The sequence below is a fragment of the Lepeophtheirus salmonis genome, chromosome 6, assembly GCF_016086655.4.
Source record: "Lepeophtheirus salmonis chromosome 6, UVic_Lsal_1.4, whole genome shotgun sequence".
NCBI lineage: Eukaryota > Metazoa > Arthropoda > Copepoda > Siphonostomatoida > Caligidae > Lepeophtheirus > Lepeophtheirus salmonis.
The window spans coordinates 6,544,143-6,559,995 of NC_052136.2; the positions used below are offsets into that span (position 1 = coordinate 6,544,143).

A 15,853-nucleotide genomic window follows, 5' to 3' on the forward strand; every position below is an offset into this window, starting at 1 on the left:
ACTACATTGGGATATCAAAATGTTGAGAGATTACATGGATCAATCCAACCCGGATATCCAGAAGTAAAATTGTCGGGAGTGCATCTGATTTGTAGCTCAACAGGAGGAGAATGTCAAACTAATCCACCAATAGATCTATTAGAGAAATAAAAATTCACAGATAGGATTACTGCCCTGGTTTTTGACACACCCTCCAGGAATAGTGGAATTCCCAAGAGAGCCGCTAAGCTTATATAAAACCAATTAGGCATCAAGTTATTTTATATAGCAGGTGGACAACATATACTGAAGGTAGTTATAGGCTCAATTTAGGAAAAGTTGTTTAGGAAAGTTCAGTCTCTAGAAAATCCCTGGTTTAAACACTACAAGGACAAATGGGATAACTTGAAAAAAGAACATATAAAAACCTCACTATTTAAAGATTATGCCTGAAAGGAAAAAGGTCAATTTGTTAAAAGAAGATATATAAAATTAAGATACATCTCCAAGAGCTAACTATCAAAAAATGGCAGAACAAATTCCTAACTTTGTTGTATACGACAGCATTAATTAGTATTGCAGAGAGAGGAATAAAAATGATGACTGACTATGCGAACATAATAACTAAAAATACCAAGCAAAGAGTATCTCCTTCAAGCCGTAGAATATAACAGACAACGATTTGATTGTTTGAAAAAGAATAAATAAATGGATAATAAAAAAATAACTTATTTCTGATTTTTACGTTTTTATTTGTAGAAGTCTAAGAAAATATATGGAATGTATATCATTTTGATTTTCAAATTGGTATTAAAAAAATTGTTTTCAAATAAGATATTGAGGTTATTGTATAATATTTCGAAAATATTAATATTTTTTCTGCAAAAATGTGTAAGATAAAAGAGACCTTAGAGCTAGCTTCCAAATATAAAATTACTTCATCCGCGTATAGATCAATAATGTGTTTCTGATGTTCAAATAACACGCCCAATCCACTATATTTACTTACTCTTAATTGATAAAACCAACTTTCCATAGTAAAAATAGTATATGGTGTAGCAGCAGAACAGCTTTTTTACTCATATAAATTGGATCACTTTATTTTCCATTTTAATTAATTTGATATGTCCCATTTAGTAAAAGTGCTCTAATTTGGATTATAAAACCCGAATTGGTTCGCAAAATATGGTAATGGGAAATGGAGTCAAAAGCTTTTCCAAAATCTATTGCAATAATAGCATGAAATATTTTTTTTTTTTTTCAATATTATATATCACACAGGCGATGTTTCTTGTAATATCTACCAGTCTTCTTCCCTTAAGAAAACCTTTTTGATGCATACCAACTCTTTTACTCAGTATTGGTTACACTTAATTGGTAACCACTCCTGAAATAAATGACCGCCAATAACTTGAATCTGACCCATTCCCCTTAATAATTACTATTTTGCCTTTCTTAACTGACTTGAAAGTCCTAATGAAAGCAAGATAGTATGTATATCTTCATCCTTGATTAATACTCTGTCATTGACTATAATTTTTTTGATATTGGAGGCTTCAGTAGACTCACCTAATTTCATATTTTTAAATCTAAACAAATCCTCATTCTCTAAACTTTCTTAACTATTTCTGTCTTTCTTTCTCAACGATATCCAAAATCCTAAAAGAATTAATGTTGTCTGAAGTGAAAGTTCACCAACAAAGGAACATTTTTTTAAAGAATGAATCTGTCTTCTTCCAAAATCTTCTTTTAATGCTCTTTCATAAAAAGACTCGAAGATTTGTGGAAGCTATGTATTGTGAGCAGAAAAGGAGGCATACAAACTAAGCTTCAACTTAGACTCAAGGATTCTTTTAAAATCATCCTCTTTCAGGATCCCTTTCCGGAGCCAAAATGGTTGTGAAGATGAAATATTTTTAATTTCTTATGATTCAACAACGGTTCAGGACAGTAGAGTGTTCCATTTACATAGTTTATAATACGATTGCGATCCCATACAAATTAACATAAAAATACATCATTTAACACCTTTCAAATTGATACTTTTTGTGCGTAGTTTCAAAAAATTCAATTGTATACAATTTCTCCTAAGGAACAATAACCTAGTAAATGTGTTTTAGAAAATTGTAATTCTATAATATATATACGAATATGAATATGCTAATTTGTAAGATCCTCTTGTTTTTCTTGGCAAAGATCTCATTATCGGAAAGATACATTCTTGCATATATGTTTATCTGTACATATTCAATTAAACAATAAATATTCGACTTACAAAATCATATTAAAGACATCTTAGATGTTTATTGCCATTATTTTTGGCACGTTTAAAAATGCAATATCTTAATCATAGTGGGGATACTAATTTATTATAAGAAAGACAACTTATGTGGCCCCTCAAAACTAAAAAAAAAGCACAAATTGTTCTTCCCAAACTTTTTTATTTGAATTTCCTTTAATTGGTTAGATGGAGTTGCACTGATTAAGTATAAGTAAACATTATAGTATTACGTTTACTCCTTCAGGCCTAGGAATCTTTTTTTAATCCATATTTCTTTCTGTAGGAATGACCGGGGCAAGAACCTACGCACATTGAGTTCAAGAGAATCCTTTCTCCCGAGGGCGTTGTCCCAAACTAGATTCTGGATTAGTTATAAATAATCCAGAATCTAGTTTGTGCATATTCTGATCATAAAGCATTAGTGATACTCATATGATAAGGAGGGGATTTGTGTAAAGAAAACAAACTAAGTAAAGGGATTAAAAAAGGAAAAAACAATTGATACATGTTCTCTTTCTCCTTTTTTGCTCATTATTTTTGGGTATGTCACAAAAGAGGGAGTGCTCTAATCTTTTTTCTCTCCCACGTATTAAGTTGCTGGAACAGATGATCGATAAAAAGTTTCGTGACACATCAAACCCCATAAATATATACAACTTTTAAATTATAAATTTGATGACTTTTTCTTAAAGATATTACAAAAAAATTACCCTCATAATATTCTAGAAGGTTTAAATTATATTGTCATTGCAAAAATTCCATAAAAATTCGCAATATACAGCTTCATTTAATAACTTAAATTTACCTCTGATTTGGTTTCGACGTTTTGAGCCAAAAATTATCATTCTAACGAATAAATGATTTTTTTAAACCAACGGAAGCTTGAATATTTTTCTACTTATTAGTGAAAAAATATGTAATTGATAGACAGAATCAGTTTTTATGAGTTAAACCAGTTTGTAGTAGCTAATAGATAGAGGATGTAATGAACTGCGGATATGTGTGGCAGTTTGGGCAAAAAATCACCCCTTCCAGTTGACATTTTAAAAACACTTAAGGAAGCTTTAATATTTTTCTATTGATTGGTGAAAAAAATATAAAAGTTGATTCTGTGAATCAACTTTTATTATAGTTTGTAGTCGCTAATAAACAATAAGCCAATTTTGTATCTTCAAATTGGCTTCAACGTTTTGGGCCAAAAAGAACCCTTCCAATTAATAGGGATTTTTTTTTTTATACCTATGGAAGCTGTAACATTTTTCTATTCATTATTTAAAAATTGATAAACGGAATCAGTTTTTATGAGAGGAAGAAGTTTGTTGACGCTAATAAATTATGAGAGGACTGTCATCTTTGTGTTATGTTCATTCTTTTCCGGTCAGTGAACCTCGTACAATTCACATCTAGGAAAGTGTAGGTAACCGTAATTCAAACTACGATAGTCCTAAATGAAGAGAGATATAATTTGAGTGAGTAGATAATAAACTAACTCTATGTGTCGTATTAAATACGTTAGTATTAAGAAACCAGTTCTTAGTATGTTCGATTGAAGGAGAAGATGTTTTTAATTTTCGACTACGAATCTGTAGATTTCTCAGTGAATAGCCAATGGATTTTAATAATTGAGGTATTTTGGGAAGAAACACTCCATACACAATGTAAAAGCCTATTTTCAAATACATATTAGGACTTTTTTCAGATTTTGTAACATATCTAATTATTGAATAAGTCGTGTGTGTGTGTGTTAACATCTCCCTCTAAAATAAGAATTCTCGTCTATTTTTGGTGTAAATTATTTTCAAATCCATAATAAAACAAATATATATGAATTTAAATATAATTATAATATTTTCCAAGTACCACTAATGCTATCTTAAAAGTAGAATCATTTAACAGACAGCTGAAATTCACAAAAATTCTTAATTTAGCTGTACCATATGTCTCACTCCCCCCTTTTCCTCGAACTCTGACAAAAAAAAACTATCTGTATTTATAAATAATATTTTTCAACGAAAGTATTATCTATTTCCATCGACAAATTATTCTGATTAATCTTTTGGATTACCACAAATTAGGCTTAAAGGTCGACCTGTTATAATTATAGATAATCATTATGTGTAAGATATATTATATGGTTGAAAACACATATCGGATAAAAATAAAGGACCATAAATCAAATAAATGTTTTAAATTAAAATAAACATTACTGGGTCTTTCATCCCATCCCAAATAATTTGATTTAAAGCACATAAAATTTTTGGCTATATGCATTCATGAAGTGAAAATGAGAAATGGAGATTTTTTTCCCCCCTTTTCTTGGTATTTATTCAGGATTCTTTATGTCTTGATGATTTTTGATAAAGCTATGTAGAAAACAATGGGAAGGTGGGACTTGGACTCCAGACTTGAAACGCGAGTTCGTATTTTGAAGACTTGACTTGAGCTTGAAATCAAAGACTGAGTACTTCATTTGGATTCAAAATCTAATTCTTGATACTTTACCAAAGTTCAGACACGTGACTTCGCTCACTCATCAAATTTTTATTATATTTTGTGTACAAAATTTGGGATTTTTGTAAAAGAATTAAATTATGATGACAAAATATTTAACATTTAAAAGCAGATCCTTTTTTTTTCTTTTGACAAAATATGAAATTAATTATGTTACTATTTTTTCCATGAAAAAATAAAATGTATTCAAAGTCAATACCAATTAATTTTCGGGCATTTCCCACCTGTTTCTTTTTGAAGAAAACGTGGCAGCTTGACAAGATACAATAAAAGTGACGACGTACAACCGGCTGTTGAAAAAATATTAAGTAGTCATTAAAGTATTCATAATTGATGATGATGATGTCTTACTGAGAGGACCCGATGTTCTTGGAACTGAAGTTCATGTTGTTACTCATCCACTCTTGTACAATATTGGCAATTTGGGCCGGAGCTCCGTCCTGCTGAAATACGTACGTGGCCTTTTTGGAATTCTTCATTGTCTTGGTGATCTATTGGATCATATTTTCCTGCAACACCATCAAGTAGTCGGCCGTAGATAACCGGTATCCAACAGGAAACCAAATTGGAGTTATTTTATCTCCAGTTGATACCATAACCCCCAACATCATCACAGAGGCCGGAGGTTTGGTATTGGTGACTGTCCTAATGCTGTTGTCAGCCTTACCAAAGTATACCATCCAATCAGTTTGCTTGTTGTAGACGGGGTCAATGGTAATGGTCTTTTCATCTGAGAAACAAATTACCCGGTAGCTGTTGTGCTTCAAATCATTCAAGAGTTGTATAAATCGCTGAAGACGGAATTTTTTGTAACGTTGGGTGAGGAGTGTCCTCTCAATTCTTCTATGCGACCTTTCTCCAGCCTTTCAGATGGCCTTGCCCACAGTAGACAGTTGCAACTTCTTCTTCTACGCATTCTCTGACATCTTCCTTGTTGGGTTGAGCTTAGAGGACTCCATGATGTCTTCAGGCTTCACTTTGGTGAGTCTTCCTCTCTTGGGTTTGTACTTAAGGTACAGATTTTGGCCTTGCTTACGTTTAAGGACTTACTTCATGATGTCCGAGGTGGTCCTCCCGTTGCGAATTAAATTGCCAATGATGGCTTTTCTTACGTCCATCAAATAAAAAAATATACATAATTTTGGTTTACAACATGTATCAAAGGCTTAGAATCTTTGCTATTCCAAAATAGTAGGAACATTAAGATTTAATCAACAACACCTATACAACACCGTATTTTTAGTAGGTTGCATTACTTTATCTACACCCAGTATTTAAACTACTTTAATAGTTTCCCCAAAAAATTATAATGAGCTTGAAATGTGTAATGAGAATTGGAATTTTATTGGCTACATATTTAATTAATTATTTAATAGTCTTTTTATTTATTATAATAGCATTAATTAATGAGATCAAGTCACGTTGAATGTCAAATATTATTGTTTTGTCATAAAATCTATTTTTCAATGTTATTATTGATGGATTGTTTTCATCACAATTTGCTTTATTTTTAAAGCAATCACTTTAATAGTAATATAAATTGTATCAAGGAACAGATACATGCAAGCGTAGGTCTTCTTCTATCTTTTTCAAGAAGAAAAAAAACTTATCTATTTATTAAACTATATTATCTCTTCTTAAAAGAATTGAACGAGTTTTTTCTTTGGGTTTTTTTTTTTTTTTCGTATCAAAATAAATTTATCCATTATGAAGTTCTCCGAATCAACCACAGTTATTCACTCAAACTTTCTTTGAATAATGACGATCCCTCCTGATTCCTGACTCATTTTTCTCCTCTTTCCCTAGAGATCATTTCATTTCAATTACTTTTTAATGTTTCATAAAATGAAATTGAGATCATACATATTTATACACCAAAGTTCACCAGAGGAACACAAATGAAATTAGCATATCTATAGGGTGCAACACGAAGTTTTATTTAAGAGTGAAGAAAAAAAAACCAGAATCAACTGAAAAAGTTAACTTTTCCTTTCGCCTCTTAATTTCAATTTTTTGACACCGGACAAAAATGACTATGCAGCTTACAAAAAAGCGAGGACTTTCTGATCTTCTTAACACTGAATATCTATCAATCAAGGAATTTTTTACCGTCAATTTAATGGCCGAAATGATAAATCCATCACAGGATGTTCAATTGAAAGGAACATCTAGCTCTGGGCATGTTTTTGAGGGTCTAATAGCAGGAATATGAATTGATATGTCTGCAAGTCCAAGGAAAAAGTTAATGTTGAGGTCTACATCCATTCCGTGGTTGAAGGCCAATAACCCCAAAGTAAATTAAGTATGATCTCAGGATGTGCCTCTGTCTTATTTATCTTCCAAGGGCAAAAGTTCTGCAAGGATAACTTTGCCTCCTCCTGAGGCCAGTCCCTCTGTTCTCCATCATCATCTAATCTCAATACTCTGGTCTATAGTGCGCTAGTAAAACCTTTCACTGATATCTGGACGAGTTAAAAGGTAGCACCAAGGAGCACATGTATATAAAGTCAAATGACTACATCCAGAAGACCTGTGTTAGATTTCGTTCTCGTGTCGAGATTGTGATAATTGCCGAGGATGGTGACATTGAGTGATGTTAGTTTTTTGAGAATATTACTACTATTTACACATTAGTTTTTTTAATAAACTATCTCCTGCACCCTGTATATATACAAATATACATTCATATAATATTCTATTAGGGTACTTACTATTTGAACATCGTTTTATTGGTTGTAATAGTAAGTGATACTTTTATTAGCATGATTACGAAGAACAAGGAGAGAACACAATATAAAGTTATATGCTCTTGAATTTGTATTATGACTTACCGAAAAAAACACTGAATATGAAATAATATTATGTCAAATAAAATGATTAAATTAGATATGTGACCTGTCAACAGAAAAGCAAACTAGAATGATTTATCCCAAAGTTTGAGTGTAGATTACATTTGTATTCTTCTACAAATTATCGTCAAATTATTCTTATTAAAACTTAGCAGGCGCTGGGAATTGCAAAATAAATCGTCACAAAAAAAAAAAAAAAAACAGAAATGGATATAGATTTTACTTGAAAGACCATATCGGTGTGAACAACTCGACCGTTTGAAAGTGACAAAAAGATATCATCAAGACAACGCCAGGCCGCACACCAGGAGCTCAGATGGGAATGTGTCCCCCTACAGTCCGGACCTGGCATCAAATAGACATCACCTGTTCCTTTCCATGGCCAACGCGCTCGGGGAACAAAGTTGGCCATAATAGAGGCCTGTGAAAATTGTCTGCGATAGTTTTTTGTCAATAGGGACAAGGTTTTCTACGAAAAGGATATTATGTTGTCTTAATTCTCGTTGACAACAAGTTATCGAATAGAACAGGGCATATTTAGCTTAAAGCAGATGATTGTCACACTTCTTATAAAGCAGTTAATTAAAGCGAAAAATACGAAATTACTTTTTTCCCAACCCATTATTAACTCAAACGTGCAATACATTCAAACGTCATTTAGAATCGAATCGAAGACTCTTATACTATTCATAGATTTATTATTTATCTATAGCCTACATCATATTTAAATAAGTGTACATTGTTTTCCTATGATGGATATACCTTTGGATCCATCAATCATGAATCCTCTTCCTTTGATTAAAGTATATGATTTGATTTACCTTTAATTATGTACATATTAAATGTAGATTATCAGACAAGTCCTCCACCCCCCACTCCCTCTTTGGAAGTTGTTGCACTTTTCTTTCCAAATGCATCCAGGGGCACCGGAATCAATTTAAAATTTGGGAAGAAGGCGGCACTGTCGCAAAAATAATGTGACTTGATATCCAGCGTTAATATCGTCAGATGAAAATATGTATTCCTCAAAAAAGGTTTTTTTTTATGGCAAAACAATAATTTATTTTTGTTTCCTTTGGTTAAAAACAAAAAAAATCAATTGTCTAAATAAAGAATTGAATAGACTAAATCTAACGAGACGAAGATGTCTGTGAAACAAAACCACTTCATTGTGGACTTGGATGAAGCACCGCTCATCTTCGAACTTTAACCCGTATCTTATCATTACCATCGGCGATCAATTCCAATATGGCGATATAATATCGATGATTACAGTATCGCAATCGGTCCTGATATTTATATCACTATATCGCAACAGAAATACCCAAAAAAAAATGCGATCTGATCAATTTGTACAAAATTACGCATTATGTAATATTTTAGTGGCTACGAAACCGGTTTTTGTCTTAAGACTGCTCTCGAAACTGTTTTATTATAGTTTTCGTCTCGTCTCAGTTTCGACACATCAAATTCTTGGTCTTGGGTCTTGGTTTCAAACTAAAAATACTGATCTTGATCTTGATTTTCATCTCGAGCTTTATAACCTCGGTCTTAACTTGATCTCATTCCTTATAAATGTAGCTGGAACTGATTTTGGCCGATATCTATAAATATAATTTTTGTGCACTACAATATCTCTTGTAATAGATTCACATAAAATTACCATTTTTAAAAGAATAGAAGAACTATGTGTAGGCAGGGTTTCCTTGACATTCATCTGTGATGGCTTAAGGGGGAGCTTCTTCCTATTGTAGAAAACTCTGTTAATGAAAAATACGATACAGTTTAAATTTTTGTAGCGAGAGGAATACTTAATACCTAGATTAATCACAATTAGATGACTGAATGAATGCATCTGTAATAACCTGAATAAAATCTGAAGGGGGGTCTTTAAATTTCCGAAGCTGTTGTTATTAAAATGTAATCCTTGTATACATAATATCCAACTATAATCTAATGACTAGTGCTTGTACCCATAAAAGATGGGAGAACAGTGATAATTCGCTGATAAGTTATGGATGTAAGTCCTTGTTGCGTCCAGAGTAGAATTGAAGATCGATGTCGGAGTCATTCCATTTTGTGTTTATTTCCTTCCGCTCAAAGCTGCTTGCAGCTGATTTAATAAAAGGTCATGACAGCTAAGCTGCTCTCCTCCCAAAATTTCTTCAAATTGTCAGGATTACCACGTTAATTTTCGGTTTATTTTATTTTTACATATCCGTAGGACATGTTATAATATAACCAAGGGTATCCAAATTATTATATTTTAGGGGGGTGGGGGATGGTTTTGGTTTTTTTTTTTTAAAGTCCAAAAATTAAACATTTTAGAATTTTTTTTTGAAAAATTAGATTTCAAATGTTAAATCTTTTGGAAAAAATTAGATTTCAAATATTAAATCTTTTGGAAAAAAATTAGATATTAAATCTTTTGGAAATTTTTTTTAAAATCTAGTGATTCACAAAAACTTTCAAAAATTAAATTTCAAATATTATATTTTGTGGAAAAAATTTCAAAAATACTCAGCTATTCAAAAAAATTATTTGTTTTTGTCAAAATTTTCACAAATTAAATTTTAAATATTACATTTTGAGGAAAATAATTTAAAAAATCCTCAGCTATTCAAAAAAACTATTTTTTTGTCAAAATTTTCACAAATTAAATTTTAAATATTACATTTTGTAGAAAAAATTTCAAAAATCCTCAGCTATTCAAAAAATTATTTTTTTTTTTTTTCAAAATTTTTTCCAAAAATCCCCAATTATTTACTAAAAATTTACATTTTTTGAAAAAAAAATTCAAAAATTCACAATTATTCACAAAAAGGGAAATTTTTTTAAATTAAATTTTTTGGAAAAAATTTCTAAAATTAATTTTCAAATATTCAGTTTTTTCTTCAAAAAAATCAAATATTAAATTTTCTAGTAAACAGTAAAGGCTCCTTAATGTCAGGAGGGCTACAACCCTTGCAGACGCCCTTGATCACATATAATTATAGTTGATAATATTGTAGAGAAAAACGCGTGCAAGGAGAAGGGGGGAAAAAGACATATGGTATCATTGTTTAAAATACTGATGTGATTATCATCTGCCTGCTTTATTATGATTTTTGAGGGTGTAACGAAAGTATTTTTAGCAAAATGTTTAATGAAGATATACTACGTATAATTGACTTCGACGTTTTTTATCCGTTACAATAGATTTGAAAACGTCACACTCCATGAAATTGTAATTCATTATGAACCTTATTCTCAGAATAATAGCTAATGAAACGACAATGTAGAGTATTTCGAAATATATTTGAAGTTCCAAGTTTAAAAAAGAAGGCTTTAATTAAATATAATCTACATAATAAAAAATAAACCATCATACATTTATGTTAAATTTACAAAATTAAACAATCAGAATCATACAACTAATAATAACAATAAATTATAAATACAGAATAATGAAATAATAGATTGATCCAGATAATATTTTGTTGTTCTGACATGAATTAAGTTAAATATGGCATAACTTTAAATTGCTAAACACAAGCGAGACGTGGAGTTTAATCAAAAAGATAATCACCCCTCTTCTTCATGTGGAAGTTTCTATATACAATTGTGCACAGGATAGATATATCTCTACCGATGAGATCTAACTAATTATTAATAATAAAGTAAATGTCAAAATCATAAAATTAGACAATAAATATACTAATAAAAAAAATGTTACAAATAAATCCATCTTAAAGATTTAGAGCAAAAGCTAATTATGTAGTAATATCCGGTGATATTACTCCTTATTAAGAGCATCAAAAAAGATTTTTCCCCGTTATTTATGCTTATATAACACCATATTATTATCATGAAGGATATACACAATTGCTAATTATAATGCTACACCCAATGTAACTACCCCCGTTGTTGTGACCATTTAAGCAGTTGTTTTTGCCTTTTATGAGTTTTCTGAACACCAATTCTTGGAGCTTATCAACTATAGCTAATCCTTAAGTGATAAAAAAGTAATATTTATTGACTATGTAATATTGGAAAACCTAATTATCATACCCAAGTCTTAAAGCGAAGTAAGTAGTCTCAGACAAACTAGTTGCAAACCATCCAAAGCTACTACCCCCGTTGTTGTGACCATTTAAGCAGTTGTTTTTACTATTTAATGAGTTGTGTATCATAATTCTTGATATGTTTAGCTAAAATAGAATCATATTTTATGGTTAGATTTAAAAAAAAGATTGAATACTTACTGTGAGATAGTACAAAATTCAGAGTTCCATTTCGATATTCGTAAATACTTTTTACTGATAACTTGATCGTCATTTGGTGTGGATGACTCAAAACATTTTTATATGTATTTCTATAAATGACATCAGTAACAACATCCTCCATTAATTAAATGATGGTTCCTCGTGAAGGGATAGGTTTACCCGTGTGTTTCTCCATAAATTTTTTGAACATAGATGATTAGCAATGGATAAGGGTCTATTACATACAATAAGCATCTTTGTGAGATCAGAGTTAAAGTCTGACTTGATGTATTCATCACTAACTTGATTTTTTAGATGAATATTCATGCTCTTGGTATGATGATAATGAGTGGCGTGTAATTCTAGACAGGGGACTGAAGGCACATTTATATCGACAAATCCGACAAACCATCTGTTTCTCATCCGGTAAGTATTTTCCAAATTCCTAGGCCTCCATTTTCAGAAATCCAGACAGAAGGCGACGTTATTTTAGGCATTTTATTCAGTTCTCTATCCACTATCCCCATCTAATATTATTATATTAATATTGAATAATAAAGGGGGGTTTGATTACGTTCATGATTGATAGAAGAAGATGTATATTATTTAATCAATGATGCCATAAGTATTTCTTCTCTTCTCCTCGCACGCTTTTCTATTCTTACCAAAATTATCACCCTTACATATAATACGTTTGTGATTATGACTTACGACTTTCTTAAGAGGAGTACGAATCAAAATTTGCCTCACTGGAAATGACATTAAGTAAAAAAATCCAAGATATGATTTATGCTATGACAAAACTTATCCAGTTTTTTTGTGATTGCATAAAAATCGCTAAAGGGGGGCTAATTTGATATATCCGTACTTGATAAATAAAATGTTTTTATGCAAATAATTTCGCATTTAAGGAGTCATCCCTTCCGATTAAGTAAAGCATTCACCAACAAACTAAATATCGTATCTTTAAGGCCACTAGGACAATTGACAGAAATAGTTTTTGTCGAAAGGAATTTCGCCGAAAGACCATTTGGGACATTTGCCCCGAAAAAAATATTAAATATATTGATATATGCGACTCTATATTTTAATTCAATTTAAAATGGTAGTATGATAAATAGATATTATTCATAGGCTCTACCTATTTGTCATATAAAGTAAATTAATTAGTGCTCTTTTGCAGGAATATATTTTTTTATTAATTATATTCATTAATGATCCTTATCAATTAATTATCATTCAAAAGCATAATATCAGGCAAGAGCCGTGATTTCCACATTTTTATGATCCATAATGTGTCAGAAATACAGGCTGAGGGCTCTAGTGAGGCACTGAGACTTGGATTTATGTCCCTGATATTATACTTGTTCGTCAATCCGTGATACATTTTCCAATAATATAATTGATACCAGAGAAGTAATGAGCACTTCTTCCATTCGAGTTTTGTTTGTTTATTATTTAATTTATTTAAAGTAATACAACGGTAAAGATTCGAACTACATACTACTGTATTGTGTTTATATAATAATCATTAATAAATATAATTAATACAAAAATATTTTATGTGAAATAACACTAAATAATGTACCTATATAACTTTATGACATATATACTTAACGAACAATACCTATGTATCATGCTATGATTTTAAAATGGATTAAAATATACAATAGTATATATCAAATATCCTTTTTCGGCCAAATTCCCCTCCGGTGAAATCGCCGTAAAGTCCACTAACGATCTTTAAGATATGAATGCTTTCAGGGATCTGGGTTTATCTAATCATTTGTGAAACATCGGCTAGTAAAATAATTTGTTAATAATATCGGATCAGGCAATATTCTTGATATCAATCGATGTCTATTACGAATGTGAAGCAGATTTTGCAGTTTTATTTTTACAACAAAATGTAATTTTGTTTATGTCTATATTTCAGTTGGGGAGCCACAGTATCTTTTATCGGGAAGCGGTCACCTAGTGCACCCAGTACTTATAAAATTGTTTTTACAAGCAATGACCAGGGGGAAAGGGATGAAGATATTATGGAGTCCAGTTGTGGAAGTGTTGAAAACAAATTATTTGTCGTTATTAAATCATAGGGGGTACATTTTGAGATACTTTAAACTATATCTATACATATTAATTGAATTATTAGGTTAGCTCCATACTAAAAAATTGGATAATAATGCAATTTGAGGGGTTTTCTTATTTTTTGGTTTGTCAGCGTGTAGCCTATAGGCATGTATGAATAATAATCTACATATATCTATGCCTTATAAGAAGACCATGATAAGCATATCAGAGAAAGAGATAATTTATTTTAATAGACTCCAGTTTTTTGACATATTCTTGATAATAATCTCAATCAATTATTAAATGATTGTACCATCGTGTTTTTTGTCATAGATAGAGGGGAATAACAAAAAAATAAGGTGGAAAGTGATAATCGTAAAAGAGGCATGAAAAATAACGACCTACGTATATTGTACATAGACTTAATAACTAATAGTTTGTAGTAATAGGATCCCTTTCACGTATTATGAGGGTTGCCACTGATCAAAATTAGAAGACATTGACATTCCCCTCCCCATCTACCTATCTACATACCTCCTCTTTACTTATCGATATATTGAGAGGCAGCAGGATTTACATATACGAGTACACTCCAACATTCTGAACCCAAAAATATCTATCATTATTGCTAATAGTATGAGCATCACGAGGATGCAATAAGAAAGTGTCAAAAACCCTCTGAGCGCACAAAGAGAATATCATACAATAGGAACGGGATGATTATAAACGAGTGTTCTAATCCAGTATTCCGCAAACTCTGTGGGAAACTAAACTTAATTAAAGCCGTTTATAATCTTTAGGTTAATTTAACTATATATGCTTCTGGGAAACTTTCTTAAAAGAAGAGTTGATGCAGGTGTGCGGATCTAAAACTGAACTCTCTTTTAAACTTTACGGCTTGAGGGCTTGACGAGGGGTTCTCTTATAGACCTTAAGGCCAAGATCTGCCTTAACTAACCGGGCCATGGTCCTTCTGCTGCCGTTGAACTCCCTGTAGAGGCCGCTGACGGTGACCTTGCCTCTCTTGTCCTCGACAGACTTTTTCACGGCAGCAATCATTTCGTCCGACCTTCGAGGCCTTGACTTAGATCTTGTGGTCACCTCAGGAGTCCCTTTGTCTACTACGCTGTAAACGGTGGTGCGGCTGCAGGTCAGAACCTGTGCAATTTCAGTGGGAGTTTTTCCCCTCGAGGAAAGTTCTAAAATTGCGACTCGACGTCTCTCCATATTATCGGCTGTTGTTTCACTGTTGTTATTTAGATTTTGCTGGAGTTTTATTTATAACTAGCCTCAAAGTATAAATTGGTTTCAAAATGGCGCAAAATTTAAAGGAGTGTTCAGTTTTAGACGCGCACACCTGTATTGTATTAAAAAGGAGATACCACATTACATCATTTATGTGAAAATAATCAGGAAACTCCAACTCGACTGTACTCAAAAAATTGACTTAACTCGATTTTTTATTTGCTCGAAGCCTGTGCTATTATAAGCTATAGAAAGTGATCCTTGCTTGCTAATACGGTTGAATATTGTAAATAGAGATAGATAATTAATGATAAATCTTCCAACTTACCAATATATACTTATTTCTTTAATTTTTGGCTTCAACGGATTTCGATCCTTTACCAATGACAATTCCCAACTTATCCCTATTCTTTCTTCACAGTCCATGTATAAAAATAACTCGAATTCCGGGGAGCCTAAATTTCTAAAAAAATTATCTTTTCGCAATTTGCGTTATTTTATACTTAATTATTTGTATTTTAAATATTCCAATATCATTAGCAGATATATGGTGTCTATCATATATCAACCCTATTATTTACTACATAATCTCAGGCATGATTTTTACACTCATCAAGACTCTATCTGTTTTTACATATCCATTGTTCAAAAATGATGGGTTTCTTTCATTC

At 31.4% G+C, this 15,853-nt stretch overlaps 1 long non-coding RNA gene across 1 annotated transcript; it reads right to left on the bottom strand.

The window, feature by feature from the left end:
• Positions 1-11,100: 11,100 nt before the first annotated feature.
• Positions 11,101-15,310, bottom strand: LOC139905810 (uncharacterized). The gene is made up of 3 exons (XR_011780878.1): positions 11,865-15,310; positions 11,671-11,810; positions 11,101-11,608 (listed from the first exon to the last, which is right to left on the bottom strand). It is a non-coding gene; the product is annotated as an uncharacterized lncRNA (long non-coding RNA).
• Positions 15,311-15,853: the final 543 nt, after the last annotated feature.